The 24,543-nt window shown below is 38.7% G+C and overlaps 1 protein-coding gene across 7 annotated transcripts in view; it reads left to right on the forward strand.

Annotated features, from left to right (window-relative positions):
* Window positions 1–382: 382 nt before the first annotated feature.
* Window positions 383–24,543, forward strand: part of COL6A5 (collagen type VI alpha 5 chain) — a 147,197-nt gene continuing 123,036 nt past the window's right edge. For 3 of the 7 annotated variants that reach the window (XR_004283198.1, XM_032332819.1, XM_032332805.1), the window contains exon 1: window positions 384–577. The gene's annotated coding sequence lies outside the window, so the exon portion shown is untranslated. Of the gene's footprint in view, window positions 578–24,543 lie in introns of all 7 variants that reach the window. The other 4 variants (XM_032332843.1, XM_032332835.1, XM_032332796.1 and 1 more) reach the window with 3 other exon arrangements.

The raw sequence follows: 24,543 nt of genomic DNA on the forward strand, positions 1-24,543 counted from the left end.
TGTTGCCTGCTCCACTTTCCAACTTTGCTCTTGCTGGGAGCTCTGGGAGGGAACTGCGACCCTTAGCGTAGGTGTTCTCCACTCGCCCCCTGTCCCCCAGCTTCCCCTCTTTGGGCATTTTCTCTGCTTCTCTGCAGGACGGCTCTGTAGATACCAGTGAGTAAATCCTTGGAGCTAAACAGTGAGTCTGCATCCAAGCAGCAGCAGTGACCTCAGCTCGACGGCCGGCAGATAAAGGCTGCCCTCGGTTTCTGAGAAACTTCTCAAGTTCTTTTGGCAGACCCCGGCTTCTCCGGAATCGCTGCTAAGCCAGCAGGCAGCTGGAGCGTCTCTGGACACTCACATGAAAACCCGAGAGCAGTTAAAAGCCCCAGCCAGTAGGGCAGCCTGGCCAAGGTCAAGGGTCAGCAGTGGCTATAAAGGGCTGCTGCTGGGTACCACCTGCGGCGCAGCGCGGACCCTGGGTCCTTGCGTGTGCTCCCTCCTGTCCTCCTCCTCCGTGGGCACCCTGCGGACCTCTGCAGAGCTGGGGGTTGGTCCCTGAGATTCTGAGCAGCCCCGACCCAGGGAAAATTCGGTGAGTGTGAGGTGCGGTGGCTTGAGGCCCAAGGGCGGGAGGAGAGCGCAGAGGGCCTATATGCCGGTGTGAGTGAGTTTATTCCCAGTGATTTTGCACCTGTGAGATGCTACTAAAATCCTGGCTCTAAGGAATCTCGCAAATGGTTGAGACTAGGTTCTTAAAGGCTAGGCTTTCAGAATCAGAGAGGACATTCGAGCAGTGCTATTTGAAGTGTGAGGCAAGGACCTCCAGCATCCCCATCCCCTGGGGCCTTGTTAGAAATGCAAATTCTCGGGCCCCAAGAGAGGTCAGCTGAACTAGAATCTCTGGGTATGGGCCCAGGAATGTATGTTTTCACAAGCCCTCCAGGAGAGTCTGCTGCAGCTAACGTTTTCTTACCCCTGACCTTGAGGCATTTAGTTTAAGACTTGCACTCCTCACTCAAGGCAGGAACTCCCAAGGGAGCAGGAAGGCCTGCATAGACGATAAGCCATGAGGCATTAGATACCGGGATAGATTCAGATAAAACAGGAAATTTGAAAGGCTCGTGGCTGCGGGAATTGCTGTTCAGTGTCAAACTGTGAACTGTGATCTTTGATTTCCTCAAAACAGCACTCAGTGTCTCTACTATGTGCAAGGCTCCAAGCAAGGTTCTTTCAGGGTGAAGGAGGGAGTTATGTATCTTTAAAATCTCCACACTGGTGGAGTAGTTTTCCTTTAAACAGGATCTTTGTAATTTGGTGTAGTGCTTCATACCCTCACATTTATTTGGGGTTTTTAGTATTTAACGGCTCCTTCTGAGGTTAATTTTTGTTATTGCTTTTAACCTAGAATGCCAGATTAGCTATTTCGAAAGAGATTTACTTCATGGGTTCTGAACAAAAATCCTTCAGAAAAACTCCAAAAATCCTTTAGACATATTTTTTGGTGTTTGTGTTGAAGTCTACTTGATACATTTTACCTGTAGAATATATAGAGATCCTGAGATTTCCTATGAATCAAAGTGAGAAAGGCAATTTGTCATCTTCTTCAGTGAATCTAGTACCAGAGCTAGCTACCTCATACAAGCTATGAGAAGAAATCAGTTGCTATGGGAAAGCCCCTTGGAAATGATTATGGATGTTGTAGGGGCCCAAATTGTGCTGTTCCCTGAGGTTTTGAACCCTTCCCGCAGATTTCCTTCATCACTGCTCAGAACCTCACTCAAGACATATTTGATGATGAAGTTTGTATGAATGGTTTGCTGTTAGTTGTGTTTTTGTTCTCTTTTGGTGGCTTAACTTAAATATTAAGTCTAAATCTACTACTGAGTCCTTCTGAGACTCTGGAGCAAATCTCTGGATATTTCTCAGTTTTCCTCTTTTGTCAATGGGTGGATGCAGGATGTATGATTTTGATGTGGCACTTGCCCGCAGTATTTCAAAGTATCTCCCCAGAGTTTCCTATCTGCTGTATGGTTACAATATTGAAACTTTATTAATATGTTAAGTAGACAAAATACTTAATAAATGATCATAGTTAATTATGTATGCATGTTGTAAGTTAAATCATCTGAGAGGCTTGCTCACAGATTTCAAAGGCTAACTTCTGTTTTGAAAACAACTTTGGAAACATCAGTTAAAATTTTAAGTTATTGCTAAGAATGGCATGTGCCTGTGAAAATAAAGCTTGCCATTGTAAATATTCCTTATCCTGAATCATAGCTGCACACTGAGCTTGCTCATAAGAATTCAAAGAGCATATATACTCAACATTCTTTTATAATGGAATATAAGGTTTGCAACATAGGTCTTATTTTTGTCATATTTTATGTTGTTATTTCCTTCCTTCAAGTTCAGATCACCTTCCAAAAGAGAAGAATTTTTAACCCTAGAACATTTATCCAGAACCCTCTATATCTGACAGAGGGGGATAGGCATTTGGTTGTGATGTGTATTTTTCTTAACATTGTCGTTTCCTGTCGTTTCCTTGGGGGATGCCTCTGTCAATCTGCTGGGGTCTCAGATCCAGGTCCTCTCTGAGCAGGTACAGCAGAGGAGGTGATAGGCATTGGGCAAAGCTGGGACCTCGGATATAGAGGAGATTCATGCCTACCTTAAGAGGAAGGACTAGCTAATGGGGCATTGGCAGTTGTGCTGTGGTCCCGCCATGGATTCTTCTGACCTGCTCGAATTCTAATTCTTCAAGTCATGTTTTGGGGTCATACTGTCATTCAAGACTTGGTCTCTGAAAAGCCACTGTAAAATTCGACTTTGCTTGGTGGACCAAAGTGACACTTAGAGAATTCTCCCTTAGCATGGTTGGAAGATAATGAAGAACATGAAAAGAGCAGAATAGTGGGATGAGAATTTTATAAGGACTATATACTGCAGTGGAAGGAACATCATATATGCAGTCACAGAGATTGAAGTTTTGGGGGCAAGCTGTACTACCTCTTTGAGCCTGTTTCTTTATCAGTAGTAAGGGGATAATCATCATGCAAAAAGATTGACTCTTCTTCTGGTTCATCCACCTTCAGTGTTTATTTCATTGGCTAGCATTAGCTATAAAGGTTTGGAAGTGTGTTTTTATAGGTGAGCCCATTGCCCTATCCACCAGTATAGGGGTTCTATCAACAAAGAGGGGATATTGGGTAATGAATATGCAACTAGGAGTTTTTGAAAAATGAATACAGGACAAGAATGGTTCTTTGGAGATTGTAAAGTGACAATGGTTGTAGTCAATGGTGGTGTGTATGTGTGTGTGCATTGAAGAATAGAAGGTGGTAGAGAAAATGTGATAATAACAAGTTTCTAGGCAACTGGATGACTTGAGGATGTGCAAGTTAAGCAGACAGTCCCCTGAACTAGAAGTACTCTGTGTGTGAAATTGCACTAATAGCGTTATCTCTATTGAGGTCTTGAAACAGTTTACATAAATGGTTCTATTTAAATCTCAGAGTAATCCGGAGAGGTCAAAAAGTAGATGTGTTTATTACCACTTCATTGATAGGAAAATTGAGGCTTAGAATTACTAAACCCTTGTGTATGAGCATATGCTTAGTTAGCACTGAGCTACTGTAGATCTTAGCTTTTCTGGCACCCAGTAGATATCCTTAATCAGGAGGGATCATGTTGTAGAAGAAATGAGAAAAGGAAGAAAACTTTGCATACTTCATTTTTACCATTGCAATAAGGTAAGAAAGAGTTTGGAAAGAGGGAGATACATACTAAATTTTTAAATTTAATAATTAAAGATGATTTAATGATCTAAAAGCCCATATACGTGGGTTCAAATCAGCATTTAATCACTTACTAGCTGTGTAAAATTGGGTAAGACACTTAACACCACTATTTTCTTCTGTCTTATGGAGGCAAATGACAGGAATGAGACTAGGGAATTCTACAGCCACACTCAGTAGATGGCTTGTGCTATATTTTCATTAGACAGCACTGATTTATATTGTTGCAGATGGCATGTGGGAAGGTATCAGAAAGACATTCTTCAAGTTATGCCAGATGTCAGGACATATAGCCTAATCGTTGCTACTCAGGTATTTTCTGAGGACCTGCATCCTCTAGGAGCTTGTTAAAAATGCAGAATCTCAGTCCCCACTCCAGAGCTACTGAATCAGAGCCTGCATTTTCACAAGATGCTCAGGTAATTCTTGTGCACACTAAAGCTTGAGAAACACTGTCTTCCTTAGCCACTTCTTTAAAGTCATCTAGCTTGGCGCTTTGTAACTGGTGTTTGTCACAAGGTCTTTGGATCTGCTGAGACATTGATCTTCTTAGCCTGTGGGGTGGAAGACCTTGGACTGGGAACCTAAAAAACAATGTCATTCCATTGTGTATCATGATCTAGGGCTTTGTTGTCCAGTATGGTAACCAGTCATTATGCGACTATTGAGTGCTTGAAATGTGAGTAGTCTGAGTTGAGTTGTGCTATGGGAGTAGAAGACATACCAGATTTTGAAGATTTAATATGCAAAAAAAGTAAAATATTGTGTTAATAATGATATTGATTACACATTGAAATTATAGTATTCTGGATATATTGGGTTAAGCAAAATACATTATTTAATTTCATGTATTTCTTCACTAATGTGGCTGCTAAAATATTTAAAATTGTATATGTGGCTTGTATTCTGTTTCTGTTGGACAGTACTGACCTGGTTGTTTTAGGTGGCAAAAAGAAAAACCAAAATAAAGAACCCAAGAGTAGATATGGACTTTACCTAAGGTTACTCCCAAGCCAAAAAGATAAGAGATCTATACTCTAAAAACTACAGAACACATATGAAAGAAATTGAATAAGACACAAAGAAATGGAAAAATGCTCCATGCTCATGGACTGGGAGAACAAATATTATTAAAATATCTTGGCTACTCAGAGCGATCTATACATTCAAAACAATTCTATCAAAATACATAGACATTTTTTACAGAGCTACAACAAATAATCCTAAAATTTTTATGGAACCAGAAAAGACCTCGAATAGCCAAAGGAATAATGAAAAAGAAAACCAAAGCTGGTGGCACCACAATGCCAGACTTCAAGCTCTATTGCAAAGCTGTATGCATCAAGACAGTATGGTACTGACCCAAAAACAGACACATAGATCAAGGGAACAGAATAGAGAGCCCAGAAATAAACCCTCAACTCTATGGTCAACTAATGTTCAACAAAGCAGGAAAGAATGGAAAATGGAAAAATGGAAAAAAGACAGTCTTTTCAACAAATGGTGATGGAAAAAAGAATGAAGCTGGACTGTTTCCTTATACTACACACAAAAATACACTCAAAATGGATGAAAGACCTCTATGTGAGATAGTAATCCATTAATCCTAGAGGAGAACAGAGGAAGCAACCTCTGTAAACTTGGCTGCAGCAACTTCTTGCTAGGTACATCTCCAAAGGGAAGGGAAACGAAGGCAAAAATGAGCTATTGGAATTTCATCAAGATAGACACCTTTCCACAGCAAAGAAAATAGTCAACAAAACTAAAAGGCAACTGACAGAATGGGAGAAGATAGTTGCAAATGACATATCAGATAAAGGCCTAGTATCCAAAATCTATAAAGAACTTACCAAACTCAACACCCAAAGAACAAATAATCCAATCAATAAGTGGGCAGAAGACACAAACAGACATTTCTCCAAAGAAGACATCCAAATGGTCAACAGACACTGAAAAACTGCTCAACATCACTTGGCATCAGGGAAATACAAATCAAAACCTCAGTGAGATAACCAACTCATAGAAGTCAGAATGGCTAAAATTAACAAGTTAGAAAACAATAGTTGTTGGTCAGGATGTAGAGAAAGGGCAACCCTCCTACACTGTTGGTAGGAATGCAAGCTGTTACAGACGCTCAGTAAAACAGCATGGAGGTTCCTCAAAAAGTTGAAAATAGAGTTACCCTATGACCCAGCAATTGTAGTACTAGGTATTTACTGCAAAGATACAAATGTAGTGATCTGAAGGGGCATGTACAACCCAATGTGTGTAATAGCAATGCCATAATAGCCAAACTGGAAAGAGCCCAGATATCCATGCACAGATGAATGGATAAAGAAGACGTAGTGTGTGTGTGTGTGTGTGTGTGTGTGCGCACACGCGCGCGCGTGTGTGTGTAATATGGAATATTACTTAGCCATCTGAAAGAATGAAATTGAAGTAGACACAAAAAGATGGAAGACCATTCCATGCTCTTGGATCGGAAGAATAAACATTGCTAAAATGTCTGCCTAGAGCGATCTATACTTTTAATGCCATTCTGATCAAAATTCCACTGGTATTTTTCAAAGAGCGGAGCAAATAATCCTAAAATTTGTATGGAATCAGAAGAGACCCTGACTTGCTAATGAAATTTTGAAAAACAAAAATAAAACTGGCGGCATCCCATTACCTAATTTCAAGCTTTACTACAAAGCTGTGATCACCAAGACAGCATAGTACTGGCATAAAAACAGACACATAGACCAGTGGAACAGAATAGAGAGCCCAGATATGGACCCTCAACTCTATGGTCAAATAATCTTCGACAAAGTAGGAAAAAATGTACAGTGGAAAGAAGACAGTCTCTTCAATAAATGGTGCTGGGAAAGCTGGGCCACTATATGTAGAAGAATGAAACTCGACCATTCTCTTACACTGTACACAAAGATAAACTTGAAATAGATAAAAGACCTCAATGTGAGACAGGAATCCATCAGAATCCTAGAGGAGCACATAGGCAGTAACCTCTTCGATATCAGTCACAGCAACTTCTTTCAAGATATGTCTCCAAAGGCAAAGGAAACAAAAGCAAAAATAAACTTTTGGGACTTCAAGATCAAAAGCTTCTATACAACAAAGGAAATAGTCAACAAAACAAAGAAGCAACCCACAGAATGGGAAAAGATATTTGCAAATGACAGTACAGACAAAAGGTTGATATCCAGGATCTATAATGAACTTCTCAAACTCAACACACAAAACAGATAATCACATCAAAAAATGGGCAGAAGACATGAACAGTTCTCCAATGAAGAGAGACAAAAGGCTATGAGACACTTGAAAAAATGTTCATCATCACTAGCCATCGGGGAGATTCAAATTAAAACCACATTGAGATACCACCTTATACCAGTTAGAGTGGCCAAAATTAACAAGACAGGAAACAACATGTGTTGGAGAGGATGTGGAGAAAGGGGAACCCTCTTACACTGTTGGTGGGAATGCAAGTTGGTGCAGCCACTTTGGAGGACAGTGTGGAGATTCCTTAAGAAATTAAAAATAGAACTTCCCTATGACCCTGCCATTGCACTACTGGGTATTTACCCCAAAGATACAGATGTAGTGAAAAGAAGGGCCATCTGTACCCCAATGTTTATAGCAGCAATGGCCATGGTTGCCAAACAGTGGAAAGAACGAAGATGCCCTTCAACGGATGAATGGATAAGGAAGATGTGGTCCATATACACTATGGAGTATTATGTCTCCATCAGAAAGGATGAATATGCAACTTTTGTATCAACATGGACGGGACTGGAAGAGATTATGCTGAGTGAAATAAGTCAAGCAGAGAGAGTCAATTATCATATGGTTTCACTTATTTGCGGAGCATAACAAATAACACGGAGGACATGGGGGAGTTGGAGAGGAGAAGGGAGTGAGGGAAATTGGAGGGGGAGATGAACCATGAGAGACTATGGACTCTGAAAAACAATCTGACATTTTGAAGGGATGGGGGCTGGGAAGTTGGGTGAGCCTGTTGATGGGTATTATGAACGGCATGTATTGCATGGAGCACTGGGTGTGGTGCATAAACAATGAATTCTGGTACACTGAAAAGAAATTTAAAAAATAAATAAAAAATTATAAAAAAAGATTTGATAATTGATGTTAATGATATGTTATCCAAGAGAAAGCAGAGATTATGCTGTTATATAATGTTAAGATAAATAAAAAATATATCAAATGAGGCATAACACACTCTTTTTTAAAAGTCTCCTTTCCTTCCTTCCTTTTTTCTATTTTTAAACCAATATTTATTGAGTGCTAACTATTGACCAAGTACCAGTAAATACCACAGATATAACAGTGGCCAAAGCAAATGTCTTTCTGTGATGAAGTTTACCATATAGTGGTGGCACACCCTATAATGAAAGGTCACATAATATTAGTAAATGGCAAACATGATCTGCAATGAAGATAGAGTTGTCACAAACCTGATAAAATAACTAACATGATGTAGAAATATATAAAGCCCAAACTGCAAGAAATGAAAAACAGGATAGAGGAAATGTTGATCCACTTGTGTTGTCCTTGAGAGATTAGACAGAAAAAAATAAGTAAGGATGACCTAATAGATTAACAATGAATTCTATATCATCAGGAGAAAATATTTTTTCCCCAACCATCCATAAAGCATTTTAAAAAGTGAGTTCATATCAGGCCCCAAGGGAAACCTCAATCTGTTCACAAAAAGAGAAATATTTTAGACCAGATTCTCTGAATGGAACACATTAAAATCAAAAGTGGTAAAAACAAGTCACTAAAAATAAAACTTTTATAAAACAAACAAATTTAAAATTTCTACCCACTAGAAAAATATAAAGATTTATTTAGTTATTTTAGAGAGAGAGAAAGCACAATGGGGAGGGGCAAAGGCAGAGGGGGAGAGAAAGAGAGAATCTCAAGCAGACTCTGTGCTGAGATTAGAGCCTAATGTGGGGTTCAATCTCACAACCCAGAGATCACAACCTGAACTGAAACCAAGAGTTGGGTGCTCTGTTGACAGTGTCACCCAGGTACTCCTCTACCCACTAGAAAAATTTAAAACCACACTTAAAGAATATCTGGCCGATAATAAGAATGAAATGCTTGTCTATCAAAGACTACGTAGAGTTAGGAAAATGCATTGCCTCAGAAAACTTTCATTTCTAAGTAAGAATAGAAATAAATGGACTAATCATTCAATTCAAGAAGTTGGAAGACATGGAATGAACCTAAATCAAGATAGAAAATTGAAAATTAAGACAGGAAAACAACCAAACTGGTTAATAAATGTAAAAACAAACAAACAAACAAACTCTTTTGGAGAGAAAACCACAGTAAAAAGAATCTACTAGTTATCATAATCTACTAGTTATCTACTAATCTACTAGTTATTATAACCCAGAAAAAAGAAAAAAACTAAATGCATATTAGAAATGAGAAATTAGACATAGCCCTTAGAGGGTAGAGAAAAATGAGAGGATAATTTATCTGGTTCTATCATAAACAATATGAAACCAGGGTGAAGTGGAAAACTGTAGAAAGAAACATGAATGATAATTAACAAAATCTAACGTAACAATAGAAGACCTTAGTGGCTTGTAACATCAGAAGGAATTCAGTCTGCTGAAAGCCAGCGTTCTGGTCCTGCTAGTGTCATGTGTGAATGCTTTAGAAACTTGCAATAAGTAATTTCTCTGTCACTTGAACTATTTTGAAGCAAAAAGAAAGGAGAAAAGTTCTCAAGTCTTTTTTATGAGCCAACATAGCTGATACAAAACCACACAAAAATACCTACAGAAAGGCGAAAGATGAGCATTTCTCACTTGTGAACAATGATGAAAAATTCCAGAATTAAATGTTAGCACATGAAAGAAAATATAGAATGACTAAGTGGAGTTCTAGAAAAATAAAAATAGTTAAATATTGAGAGCTGTAATAAATTTTTCACTAATATTTTGTTAATAAGTTCAACAGATAATTTGTAGTAGATGCTGAAAATGTCTTTGGTAAAATTTAGCAGCCATTCTTGATCTTTTTAAATCTTAGTTTAAAATAAGGGAAAAAAGGATGTTTTCTTCTTTCTATGATTAGAAATACACATTAAAAATAACTGCCAGCATACCACACTTAATTGTGAAAAACTTGAAATATTACCATTGAGTTAGGAGCATTAACAAACTGTTATTTAATATTATTGTCAAAGTTCTGATAATGTAATAGTTTAAGAGAATATCATTAGCTATATACATTTATAAAGAAGGTTCCAATATATCACTATTTGTTTTTAAAATAAGAGTATACAAGGATAATCTGAGTTAGCAGGAAGATTCAGTAAAGTAGCTGATACAGATAATAATTTAGTGAGGTGAGTAAAAGAAAAGATTCCCTTTGTAAAGCAGTAAAAGATCAGGAAAATCCAGCACTGTGTATATTCATAAATATTAAGAGTGTATCCAGATCAATGCAAGAGAAACACTCGTGAGGGGAAATGGACAAAGATCTTAAGTATACAGTTCATAAATAACAGTCTCACTAATAATCTTGCAAATTCAAAGAGCCATGTGGTGATATGGAATTTCTTGCTTCTAATCAGGATTCTAAAACTTAAAAAGTGTGTGGTGAGAATGTGGAGAAATAAAGACTTCCATGTGTTCCTGTGGGAAAACATGATTTGGCAATACATTTTTTGTTACAATTGTCTAATATTGATTATAACTTAGGTATGCATTTCCTTTGACCCAGAATTTCCACTACTAATAAGTGATCCTATAGGAATACTTCTTTCACTCTGCAATGCTGTTTATTGTGACATTGTTCACAATTGTGAAAAAATTGAAAATAATCTATAGAGAACTGGTTAAATAAATTAGGCTGCATCATTATGATGGTTTACTATGCAACTATTAGGAAGAATAAGGTAAACACAAAATTGATATTAACAATAATTAATGACTAAGCCTTGACCAATCACAATAGGTGTTGGTTTCAACCAGTGTGACCATACTGGGTTGTGACAATTATTGAGGATTTTCAATAGTTAAATAAGTAAGGAAATAGACTAACAGATAATATGAGTATTAATAAAATTAATTAGGTAGGTACATTTAGGAAGAATATTTGAGCCAATAATTGTTTTTGAAATTTATATATATATATAATTTGTTTTAATTTTTTTAAATATAAAAATTGAAATTTAGGGGCACCTGAGTGGCTCAGTGGGTTAAGGCTTCTGCCTTTTGCTTGGGTTGTGGTCCCAGGGTGCTGGGATTGAGCCCCACATCGGGCTCTCTGCTCTGAGGGGAGCCTGCTCCCCCACTCTCTCTCTGCCTACTTGTGATCTCTGTCTGTCAAATAAATAAAATCTTTAAAAAAATTTAAATTCGAACTTAAAATATAAAAAATTTAAAATTCAAAAAATTTAAATATAAAAATTTTAAATATAAAAATATATATAATGTTATAATTGTTTTAAAATTTTATATATATACATATATATACACATATACATATTTGTACACCAGGCAGAATAATAGAGCTTAAATCATAATACTAAACTTGTGTAATTGTTTAGTGTAAAGTTGGCAACCTGCCACCAAATAAAGTTTTATTGAAACACAGCCACAGAGGGCCAACTTATCCACTAGGCACAGAAGGCACTGTGTCTAGGGCCCCCAGTACTTTTAGGGTCTCATGAAATGCCTTAATTTCTTTAATAATCAGAACAAAAAAATTAAACTTTGAGGGTCAGAATATTAAAAATTTTTCTTCACATAAAGGCCCACAAAAATCTGTTAAGTTTTATCTACGACAGAAAAAAAAAAAAAGCCTTGTTAAGTATCAAAAGTTATATCAGAAATAGTTTTTAGGGGTGCCTGGGTGGCTCAGTTCTTACATGTTTGCCTTCGGCTCACATCATGATCCCAGAGTCCTGGGATCAAGTCTTGCATCAGACTCCCTGCTCAGTGGGGAGCCTACTTCTCCCTCTCCCAGTCCTCCTGCTTGTGTTGCCTTTCTCGCTGTATCTGTCTCTCTTGGTCAAAAAAATAAATAAAATCTTAAAAAAAATTTTTTTCTAATTAATTTTATTCTGATGGGAAACTCATAAGGCAAAGTTCATGGGACCTGCAGCTGTCCTAACGCAGCTGTGTCGCCACGCTCAATTGTTTATGTGGGTTGTCTGTGGCAGCTTAGGGCGGAATTGGGTATTTGTACCGGAATCAAAGCCCAAAATATTTCCTATCTAGCTCTTTACAGGGAAAGTTTGCTGGCTCTTGGCTTAGTGTGTTAGCACTCACGATTTAAAAACAAATTATCTTTATGACCTGGATTTTATTCCTCCTTATTACTTCCACTTACACCATCAATCTTTCAAGACAAAAAATTCTGTTTTTGAATTCCTCACGTTCCCTCACCATTTGTTAAAAGTTGGATGGGGGGATGCCCTTTAGGTCAACTCAAAATTTAAAGAGAAGAAAAATCACCAAGTAGTCCATATTTATATTAAATTATCTTCATCCCATACATCATAAAGAATATAAAAAGAATGGGGTAAGGGACAGTGTTAAGGAAAAAAAAGTATCTTCACATACCATGCTCTTTGTCGTCTGTAAGTGAGTATCTGCTTTGTGTGCCATGAATGCAACACAGTGGCCTCAGGAAAAATCCAGAAGATGACCGTGCTAAGAATATTGTTCCTGAACTGTAGTGCCTATGGCTTATAATTTTGCTTTTAAAGTTTTAAGAAAATAATTATAGTTTATAAGTTTGGTGTAAAATTTCAGATTTATTTTTGGATCCCTCAGGTTTATACCATGATGCAGCCTCAGTTTCGACTATATATTAATGTTGAGAGTCAAGTTTGCTTTTAGTCAGCATGCGTTGTGATTCATTTATGCGTAGGAAAGCTCCTGGGAGAATAATATACAAACTGGTGTGAGTATTGTCTGTAGGGAATGGGACTATGTATCAGTTGGGTACACCAAAGTGGAGGTGTCTTATAAGTAGTCTGTGCAAGTAGGAATGAGTAGCTTGTTACTGACATTGATTAGAATTTTCAGCTCATTGGGTTAATATAAAACAGGTCAAGTTGGTTTTATTACTGTTTTATTCACCCAGAGTCTATAGTTTACATTACAGTTCACTCTATTTATAATGACCTGTATCCATTATTCTAGTATCACACAGTAGTTTCACTGCCTTCTGTCCTTTGCCTATTCATGTCACCTTCCCCCACCTCCTGGCAACTGCTGATCTTTTGACTTTTGCCTTTTCTGGATGCTTCTACAGTTGGGGTCATAGAGTTTGTAGCCTTTCAGACTGACTTCATTCACTTAGCAATATGCATCAAAGATAGATTCTCTGTCTCTTTTCATGGCTTGATAGCTTTCTTTTGTACTCTGAATAATATTATAGTGTCCAGATGTCCCACAGTATATTTATACATTCCACTTGGTGAAGGACACCTCGGTTGCCTCCAAATCCACTTTCAGATAACACTGTGTCTCTCCATGGGTACAGCAAATACCTTATAGTAACCAAGTGCCCAAGTACTTCATCCCTTCTGTCCTTGTATCATTATCATTCATTTCATTTATAAACTGTAATCATCAAGTACATTATTATTACTATTTTGAACAAACTATTATTTCTTAGGCTGTTTAAGAATAAGAAAAATAAAGTTTGTCTTTAGCTTTAATGATTCCTTTTCTAATGTTCTTGTATTAACTACATTTTCCTAATTTCTGTATTCTTGAGGCTCTGGCATCTGGAGTCTTGCTGACTAGGGAGGGACTAGCCTCACCCCATGACTAACTAATTCCTAGAGATAGTAAAGAATTTGCCTGCAAGCCCTTCTTTGTTTTGTAAACCAACCAAGCTTGAGCCCATACTGGCACCTGACTCCTCTTATTGGACTCTTGAACTCTGGGACATTATCCCCTTTTCTTAACCACTCCAGGATCATGCTAGACAACCAGGAACTGCTGTGACAGCCCAGAGCCCCCTGCAATTCTTCAAACTATCCAATTCTAAATCCACCTGGCTTATTGACTTGGCCGCACTCATTCCTTCCCAAGAAAACTGCAATGAAAGCTCCCACCCTCATTTCCTCTCTCTTTCTCTGCCTGCTCCTCTTGCATTAGTTCTTCCTAGATGGCCCTTTGTCCTGTGCTTTGCCTCCTGTTTCTAGGGGGCTGTGAGTAAAATAAACATTTCTTCCTTCATGACAATCATTTTTGTGTCTGCATGTCTTACTATACCTGATTAAAATAAATCCTGGGTACCATTAAAACTTGAATCTTTTTGTAGATTCAGGTGTCTGACCTCTATTATTTTCTCTTCCTGAAGAACTTCTTTTAACAAGACAGGTCTAGTGGAGATAAATTCGATCCATTTTTGTTTGTGAAAATGTGTGTTTTTCCTTCACTCTTGAGGGATAATATCCCAGGATGCAGAATTCCAAGTTGGTTTTTTTCTTTTCTTTTAATGCATTGAATATTCCGCTCCACTCTTTTTGCATGCCTAGTTGCCGAGAAGTCAGATATAATATTTATCTTTGCTCCTCTGTAGATAAGGTGTATTTTTTTCTTCTGACTTCTTTAAAGACTTTTACTTTATCTCTGATTTTCTGTAGTTGGAGTACGATATGCCTGAATATAGTTTTTGTTGGTGTTGTTTGTTTTTGTTTTGTTTTGGCCTTTATCCTGCTTATTATCCTTGAGCTTCCTGGATCTGTGGTTGGTGTCTACATTAATTTGGGAAAGATTCCAGTCATTATTGTTTCAAATATTTCTTCTTGTTAGGTCCGTAGTCAAAGGAGCGAGACTGATACAAAATGAAAGTCAAGCAAAGCTTTATTCCGCGCCAAGCATCAAGAACCAAACCGACCATTCGGGGAGACCCCTCCCTGTTTTACAGACTAACTTTTATAGAGCAAAGGGCCATGTGGTAGAGCCTGGCCACACACAGGTGGCCAGTGAGATTGTAACACACAGAGAAAGCTGCACAGTCATGCTAGATCACACACGGGTGGCCAATTGAATTATAATCCATCCCATAGTAGCTATTTGAACTAGCCTATCACTTTGGTTGGAATGACGGGGCCCAAAAGGTGGGGCCCACACTCCTTGGTAGCTAGGGAGACAATATGCATACTCCACTGATGGGATGTCTCCATCTGACCTGACTTATCCCTGCATTCGGGCTCTGTTATCTCCACCTGACCTGACCTGGCCTTGTATTTGGGCTAGGTTATCAGGGACTGGTAGACCATATTTTACTGGTTTCCTGGACTCGCTTTTAAGTAAGTTCCCCTGGGGGATGGGGGCAGGGTCAGTTTAAGTTTTACTGCATAAACAACAAAATCACTGTTTAACCGGTATGGCATCGCTCTGGCTAAATAGGCCCTTACACTTCTATTCCTTTCTCTCTCTCTTCCCCTTCTTATATTCCCACTATAAGTATGTTCTACTTTTTGCAGTTGTCCCACAGTTCTTGCATATTCTATGTCATTTTTTTTCAGACTTTATCTCTTTTCTTTCCAGATTTTAAAGTTTCTATTGATATCTCCTCAAGCTCTGAGATTCCTTCCTCAGCTGCATCCAGTCTACTAATAAGCCCACTAAAGACATTTTTCATTTTGTGTTTTTGACCTCTTATATTTCTTCTTGATTCTTGATTTTCCCATGCCCTGCTTACATTTCCCATCTGTTCTTGCATGCCATCTACTCTTTCCATCAGAGTGCTTTGCACATTTATCAGGTATTTTAAATTCCTGGACTGATAATGCCAACATCCCTGCAGTTTCTAAGTCTAGTTATGCTGCTTGATCTATCTCTTTAAACGGTGTTTCTACCTTTTAGCTTGCCTTACAATTTTGTGTTGAAAATTGAATATGACGGAGTGAGCTAGAGGGACTGTGATAAGTGTTTAGTGATGGGGTGGTGAAGTGTGGTTGGATGGGATGGAATGGAAGCGTTCCATCATCCTATGATTGGGTCTTGGTCTTTTAGTGAGCTCGTGCTCTTGGCCTATGAACTTCACAGATGCTTCTCTGTTTTTGAACCCCCTCTGGTCAGACAGGGGGTTAGGGAGCTGGAGGTAGGTATTTCCCTTCTCCCAGGTTAATACGGTTCTGGTAAAACCCCAGTAAGTTAGATTTTGGTAAAATAGTGTCTCCCGAGGGCGTGTCTTGTTAAGAAGAAAAGAACTCTGGAATATTTCAAAAATGGTTACTCCCCCATGCCACCCCTCCTACTGGAAGCACAGGGGCTTTTCTCAGGTCCTCACTGGAAGAATGTGGTAGAGCTCTTGGGGGTAAAACTTACAGAAGTGTGAGCCTTCCCCTGGAATTTTTAACCCTCCTATTTGTCTACATCGAGCCTCCAACAATTTGTCAGTTATGGTTTATGTTCCTATAGCCTGGCACTAGTTCCCACAGAGATATCCAGAGAGCTGTCTGCACATAGGTTTCTACTCTGATGAGTTGAGATTCTTCTGTATCTCTGTATCCACCTGTCTCTGCCTCTAATGGAGCCATGGCTTACCCTCTGACTTCACTTCTCTGATGGATCCAAGAAGAGATGTTGATTGTCAGATGGTTCATCTTTTTACTTGTGTTAGGACACATCAATGACTTTCAAGCTCCTTACATTCCAAATTGGATCCTGGAAGTTCTGGGATGCTTTTGAGAGAGAAACAGGACTTTTTTCCACTGTATATTCCTGTTTTGTCAAAGATTAATTGACCATAGAGTTGAGGGTCCATATCTAGGCTCTCTACTCTGTTCCACTGGTCTATGTGTCTGTTTTTATGCCAGCACTATGCTGTTTTGGTGATCACAGCTTTGTAGTAAAGCTTGAAATCAGATAATGTGATGCCGCCAGTTTTATTTTTGTTTTTCAACATTTCCTTAGCAATTCAGGGTCTCTTCTGATTCCATACAAATTTTTTTCTTCTTTTTCTTTTCCTTTTTAAAAAATTAAAAAAAAAATTTTTTAATAAACATATAATGTATTTTTATTCCCAAGGGTACAGGTCCATGAATCGCCAGGTTTACACATTATACAGGACTCATCATAGCACATACCCTCCTCAATGTCCATATCCCCACCATCCTTTCCCGCCCCCCCCAGCAACCCTAAGTCTGTTTTTTGAGATTGAGTTTTTTATGGTTTGTCTCCCTTCTGATCCCATCTACTTTCATTTTTTTTCCTATCTCCCAAACCCCCCACATTGCATCTCTACTTCTTCATATCAGGGAGATCATATGATAGTTGTCTTTCTGCGATTGACTTATTTTGCTAAGCATAATACCCTCTAGTTCCATCCACGTCATTACAAATGGAAAGATTTCATTTCTTTTGATGGCTGCATAGTATTATTCTTTATCCATTCATCTGTTGATGGACATCTAGGTTCTTTCCATGGTTTGGCTATTGTGGACATTGCTGCTATAAACATTCAGGTGCACGTGCCCCTTTGGAGCACCACGTTTGTATCTTTAGGATATATACCCAGTAGTGCAATCACTGGGTCATAGGGTAGCTCTATTTTCAGGTTTTTGAGGAACCTCCACATTGTTTTCCAAAGTGGTTGCACCAGATTGCATTCTCACCAACAGTGTAGGAGGGTTCCCCTCTCTCCGCATCCTCGCCAGCATCTGTCATTTCCTGACTTGTTGATTTTAGCCATTCTGACTGGTGTGAGGTGATATCTCATTGTGGTTTTGATTTGTATTTCCCTGATGCTGAGTGATATGGAGCACTTTTTCATGTGTCTGTTGGCCATCTGGATGTCTTCTTTGCAGAAATGTCTGTTCATGTCTTCTGCCCATTTCTTGATTGGATTATTTGTTCTTTGGGTGTTGAGTTTGCTAAGTTCTTTATAGATTTTAGATACTAGCCCTTTATCTGATATGTCATTTGCAAATATCTTCTCCCATTCTGTCAGTTGTCTTTTGGTTTTGTTAACTGTTTCCTTTGCTGTGCAAAAGCTTTCGATCTTGATGAAGTCCCAATAGTTCATTTTTGCCCTTGCTTCCCTTGCCTTTGGTGATGTTCCTAGAAAGAAGTTGCTGCAGCTGAGGTCAAAGAGGTTGCTGCCTCTCTTCTCCTCAAGGATTTTGATGGATTCCTTTCTCACATTGAGGTCTTTCATTCATTTTGAGTCTATTTTCATATGTGGTGTAAGGAAATGGTCCAATTTCATTTTTCTGCATGTGGCTGTCCAATTTTCCCAACATCATTTGTTGAAGAGGCTGTCTTTTTTCCACTGGACATTCTTCCCTGCTTTGTCAAAGATTAGTTGACCATAGAGTTGGGTCTATTATTAGGATCTATTTCTGGGCTCTCTATTCTGTTCCATTGATCTATGTGTCTGTTTTTGTGCCAGTACCATACTGTCTTGATGATGACAACTTTATAATAGAACTTGAAGTCTGGAATTGTGATGCCACCAACTTTGGCTTTCTTTTTCAATATTCCTTTGGCTATTTGAGGCTATTTCTGGTTCCATATAAATTTTAGGATTTTTTGTTCCATTTCTTTGAAAAAAATGGATGGGATTTTGATAGGGATTGCATTAAACGTGTAGATTGCTTTAGGTAGAATAGACATTTTCACAATATTTATTATTCCAATCCAGGAGCATGGAACATTTTTCCATTTCTTTGTGTCTTCCTCAATTTCTTTCATGAGTACTTTATAGTTTTCTGAGTATAGATTCTTTGCCTCTTTAGTTAGGTTTATTCCTAGGTATCTTATGGTTTTGGGTGCAATTGTAAATGGGATTGACTCCTTAATTTCTCTTTCTTCTGTCTTGTTGTTGGTGTAAAGATATGCAACTGATTTCTGTGCATTGACTTTATATCCTGACACTTGACTGAATTCCTGTACAAGTTCTAGCAGTTTTGGAGTGGAACCTTTTGGGTTTTCCACATATAGTATCATATCATCTGTGAAGAGTGATAGTTTGACTTCTTTTTTGCCAATTTGGATGCCTTTAATTTCTTTTTGTTTTCTGATTGCTGAGGCTAGGACTTCTAGTACTACGTTGAATGGCAGTGGTGATAATGGACATCCCTGCCTTGTTCCTGATCTTAGCGGAAAAGCTTTCAGTTTTTCTCCATTGAGAATGATATTCGTGGTGAGTTTTTCATAGATGGCTTTGATAATATTGAGGTATGTGCCCTCTATCCCTACACTTTGAAGAGTTTTGATCAGGAAGGGATGCTGTACTTTGTCAAATGTTTTTTCAGCATCTGTTGAGAGTATCATATGGTTCTTATTCTTTCTTTTATTAATGTATTGTATCACAGTGATTGATTTGCGGATGTTGAACCAACCTTGCAGCCCTGGAATAAATCCCACTTGGTCGTGATGAATAATCCTTTTAATTTATGTTTGGATTCTATTGGCCAGTATTTTGGTGAGAATTTTCACATCTGTGTTCATCAAGGATATTGGTCTATAGCTCTCTTTTTTGTTGGGATCCTTGTCTGGTTTTGGGATCAAGGTGATGCTGGCTTCATAAAATGAGTTTGGAATTTTCCCTTTCATTTCTATTTTTTGGAACAGTTTCACGAGAATAGGAGTTGATTCTTCTTTAAATGTTTGGTAGAATTCCCCTGGGAAGCCATCTGGCCCTGGACTTTTGTTTTTTTGGAGATTTTTGATGACTGTTTCAATCTCCTTACTGGTTATGGGTCTGTTCAGGTTTTCTATTTCTTCCTGGTACAGTTGTGGTACCTTATATGTCTCTAGAAATGTATCCATTTCTTCCAGATTGTCAAATTTGTTGGTGTAGAGTTGCTCATAGTATGTCCTTATAATTGTTTGTATTTCTTTGGTGTTGGTTGTGATCTCCCTCTTTCATTCATGATTTTATTTACTTGGGTTCTTTCTCTTTTCTTTTTGATAAGTCTGTCCAGGGGTTTGTCAATCTTATTAATTCTTTCAAAGAATCAGCTCCTAGTTTTGTTGATTTGTTCTATTGTTTTTTTGGTTTCTATTTCATTGATTTCTGCTCTGATCTTTATGATTTCTCTTATCCTGCTGGATTTAGGCTTTCTTTATTGTTCTTTCTCAAGCCCCTTTAGGTGTAGGGTTAGGTTGTGTATTTGAGACCTTTCTTGTTTCTTGAGAAAGGCTTGTATTGCTATATACATTCCTCTCAGGACTGCCTTTGCTGTGTCCTACAGATTTTGAAAATTGTGTTATCATTATCATTTGTTTCCATGAATTTTTTCAATTCTTCTTTAATTTCCTGGTTTACCCATTTATTTTTTAGAAGGATGCTGTTTAGTCTCCATGTATTGGGGTTCTTTCCAAATTTTCTCTTGTGATTGAGTTCTGGCTTCAGAGCTTTGTGGTCTGAAAATATGCAGGGAATGATCCCAATCTTTTGATACTGGTGGAGACCTGATTTAGGACCCAGGATGTGGTCTATTCTGGAGAATGTTCCATGTGCACTAGAGAAGAATGTGTATTTTGTTATTTTGGGATGGAATGTTCTGAATATATCTGTGATGTCCATCTAGTCCAGTGTGTCATTTAAGGCCTTTATTTCCTTGCTGATCTTTTGCTTGGATGATCTGTCCATTTCAGTGAGGGGAGTGTTAAAGTCCCCTACTATTATTGTGTTATTGTCAATGTATTTCTTTGATTTTATTATTAATTTGTTTATATAGTTGGCTGCTCCCATGTTAGGGGAATAGATATTTAAAATTGTTAGGTCTTCTTGTTGGACAGACCCTTTGAGTATGATAGGGTGTCCTTCCTCATCTCTTATTATAGTGTTTGGCTTAAAATCTAATTGATCTGATATAAGGATTGCCACCCCAACTTTCTTTTGATGTCCATTAGCATGGTAAATTGTTTTCCAGCCCCTCACTTTAAATCTGGAGGTGTCTTCGGGTCTAAAATGAGTTTCTTGTAGGCAGCATATTGATAGGTTTTGTTTTTTTAACCATTCTGATACCTGTGTTTTTTGATTGGGGCATTTAGCCCATTAACATTCAGGGTAACTATAGAGAGATATGAATTTAGTGCCATTGTATTGCCTGTAAGGTGACTATTACTGTATATTGTCTCTGTTTCTTTGTGATCTACTACTTTTAGGGTCTCTCTTTGCTTAAAGGACCCCTTTCAATATTTCCTGTACAGCTGGTTTGGTGTTTGCAAATTCTTTTAGTTTTTGTTTTTCCTGGAAGCTTTTTATCTCTTCTTCTATTTTCAATGATAGCCTAGCTGGATATAGTATTCTTTTTTTTTTTTTTAAGATTTTATTTATTTATTTGAGAGAGAGACAGTGAGAGAGAGCATGAACAAGGAGAAGGTCAGAGGAAGAAGCAGACTCCCTGTGGAGCTGGGAGCCTGATGCAAGACTCGATCCTAGAACTTCCGGATCATGATCTGAGCCGAAGGCAGTCGTCCAACCAACTGAGCCACCTAGACATCCCTGGATATAGTATTCTTGACTGCATGTTTTTCTCATTTATTGCTCTGAATATATCATGCCAGTTCTTTCTTGCCTGCCAGGTCTCTGTGGATAAGTCTGCTGCCAATCTAATGTTTTTACCCTTGTATGTTACAGACTTCTTTTCCCGGGTTGCTTTCAGGATTTTCTCCTTGTCTCTAAGACTTGTAAATTTTACTATCAGGTGATGGGGTGTGGACTTATTTTTATTGATTTTGAGGGGCGTTCTCCTTGATTTTGATGTTTGTTCCCTTTGCTATATTAGGGAAATTCTCTACAATAATTCTCTCCAATATGCCTTCTGCTTCCCTCTCTCTTTCTTCTTCTTCTAGAATCCCAGTTATTCTAATGTTGTGTGGTCTTATGGTGTCACTTATCTCTCGAATTCTCTCCTCGTGGCCCAGTATTTGTTTATCTCTCTTTTGCTCAGCTTCTTTATTCTCTGTCATTTGGTCTTCTATGTGACTAATTCTTACTTCTGCCTCATTTATCCTAGCAGTAAGAGCTTCCATTTTTTATTGCACCTCATTAATAGCTTTTTTTATTTCAACTTGGTTAGATTTTAGTTCTTTTATTTCTCCAGAAAGGGCTTTTATCTCTCCAGAGAGGGTTTCTCTAATATCTTCCATACCTTTTTCGAGCCCGGCTAGAACTTTGAGAATCGTCATTCTGAACTCTAGATCTGTCATATTACCAATGCCCATATTGATTTGGTCCCCAGCCTTCAGCGTTGCCTCTTGTTCTTTTTTTTTGTGGTGAGTTATTCTGCCTTGTCATTTTGTACAGATAAGATTTGCTTTCCCCTCCTCTGGAATTCCACTGTTCTCCTTGGTGAGTGAAGTTGGTCTTGGCTGGGTTTCTTGTTGATCTTCTGGGGGAGGGGTCTGTTGTAGTGATTCTCAAGTGTCTTTGGCAGAGGTGGAATTGCCCCACCCTTATCAGGGGTCAGGCTAAGTAATTAGGGTTTGTTTTCAGGCGCTTTTGTTCCCTGAGCACTTTCTGTAGAGTTCCGGAGGATGGGAATGAAAATGACAGCCTCCCAATCTCTGGCCCGGAGGAGCCGAGAGTTCAGGGTCCAGCTCTTCAGTGTGCCCTCAGAGAAAAGCGCCCTATCGCTCCCATCTCCCTGGCCTCTGGTTGTGCTTGGAGAAAAGTGCTCAATCGCTCGTGCTTGGAGAGAAGCACTCGGTCTCTTCTGCCTCCCTGGCCTCTGGTCGCGCTTGGAGAAAAGCACTCAGTCGATTGCACTTGGAGAAAAGCGCTTGGTCGCTTCCGTCTCCCTGGCCTCCAGATGCACGCTTGGAGAAAAGTGCTCAGTCACTCTGTCTCCCTAGCTTCCAGCCGCACTCTGAGCTCACCCAGCCTGTGCCCAGTTCAAGGTAACCCTGAGCTGAGAGCTCACTCCTCAGCTTTGTCACTGTAGCAGGCTTCCCTGCTCTAATACCTGCGAGTTCTGTGACACAGACACCCTGGTCCTTCTGTGACCCCACGGACCTGGGGTTATGCTGACCCTGTGTGGGCTTCCCCCTGGTTTAGCCTCTTGAGCGATGTCCCTCAGTGGAGCCGACTTTTAAAAGTCTTGATTTTGTGCTCCATTGCTCTGCCACTTGCCGGGAGCCGACCCCTTCCCCTGCTGTCTATCTTCCTGTTGCTTTGGATTCACTGCTCTGCAGTCCTACCTTGCAGAAAGTGGTTGATTTTCTGTTTCTAGAATTATTGCTCTTCTTCTCTTCGGTCTCCTTTTAGATTTGTAGGTATTTGCAATGGATCGATAAGCTATCTAGCTGATCTCCTGCTACCTGATGTCGTCTGAGCCTACTACTTCTCCGCCATTTTGACTCCTCCTCAGATTCCATACAAATTTTAGGATTATTTGCTCCAGCTCTTTGAAAAATACCAGTGGAATTTTGATCAGAATGGCATTAAAAGTACAGATTGTTCTAGGCAGTATAGACATTTTAATAATGTTTATTCTTCTGATCCAAGAGCATGGAATGGTCTTCTATCTTTTTGTGTCTTCAATTTCTTTCACGAGTGTTCTGTAGTTCCTCGAGTACAGATCCTTTACCTCTTTGGTTAGGTTTATTCCCAGCTATCTTGTGGTTCTTGATGCTATAGTAAATGGAATCGATTCTCTAATTTCCCTTTCTGTATTTTCATTGTTAGTGTATAAGAAAGCCACTGATTTCTGTACATTGACTTTGTATCCTGCCACATTACTGAATTGCTGTATGAGTTCTAGTAGTTTGGGGGTGGAGTCTTTTGGGTTTTCCATATAAAGAATCATGTCATCTGTGAAGAGAGAGAGTTTGACTTCTTCATTGTCAATTTGGATACATTTTATTTCTCTTTGCTATCTGATTGCTGTTGTTAGGACTTCTAATACTATGTCGAACAAGAGTGGTGAGAGTGGGCATCCTTGTTGTGTTCCTGATCTCAATGGGAAGGCTGCAAGCTTTTTCCCATTGAGGATGATAGTTGCTGTGGGTCTTTCATAGATAGATTTTATGAAGTTCAGGAACGTTCCCTCTATCCCTATACTTTGAAGCATTTTAGTCAGGAATGGATGCTGGATTTTGTCAAATGTTTTTTCTGCATCAATTGAGAGGACCATGTGACTCTTCTCTCTTCTCTTATTAATTTGTTCTATCACATTGATTGATTTGCGAATGTTGAACCATCCTTGTAACCCAGAGATGAGTCCCACATGGTCATGGTGGATAATCTTTTTAATGTGCTGTTGGATCCTGTTTGCTAGGATCTTGTTGAGAACCTTAGCATCCATATTCATTAGTGATATAGGTCTGAAATTCTCCTTTATGGTAGGGTCTTTGCCTGGTTTGGGGATCAGGATAATGCTGGCTTCATAGAAAGAGTCTGGAAGTTTTCCTTCTGCTTCAATTTTTTGAAACAGCTTCAGGAGAATAAGTGTTATTTCTTCTTTGGATGTTTGGTAGAATTCCCCAGGGAATCCATCAGGTCCTGGGCTCTTGTTTTTTGGGAAGTTTTTGATCACTGCTTCAATCTCGTTACTAGATATTGGTCTATTCAGGTTGTCAATTGCTTCCTGGTTCAATTTTGGGAGTTTATAGTTTTCCAGAAATGCATCCAGTTCATCCAGGTTGCTTAGCTTATTGGTATATAACTGTTTTTAATAACTTCTGATGATTGTTTCTACTTTCTTGGTGTTAGTTGTGATCTCTTCCTTTTCATTCATAATTTTATTAATTTGGGCTTTCTCTCTTTTCTTTTGGATTAGTGTGGC

This window comes from Mustela erminea, chromosome 1, assembly GCF_009829155.1.
Source record: "Mustela erminea isolate mMusErm1 chromosome 1, mMusErm1.Pri, whole genome shotgun sequence".
Taxonomy (NCBI): Eukaryota; Metazoa; Chordata; class Mammalia; order Carnivora; family Mustelidae; genus Mustela; species Mustela erminea.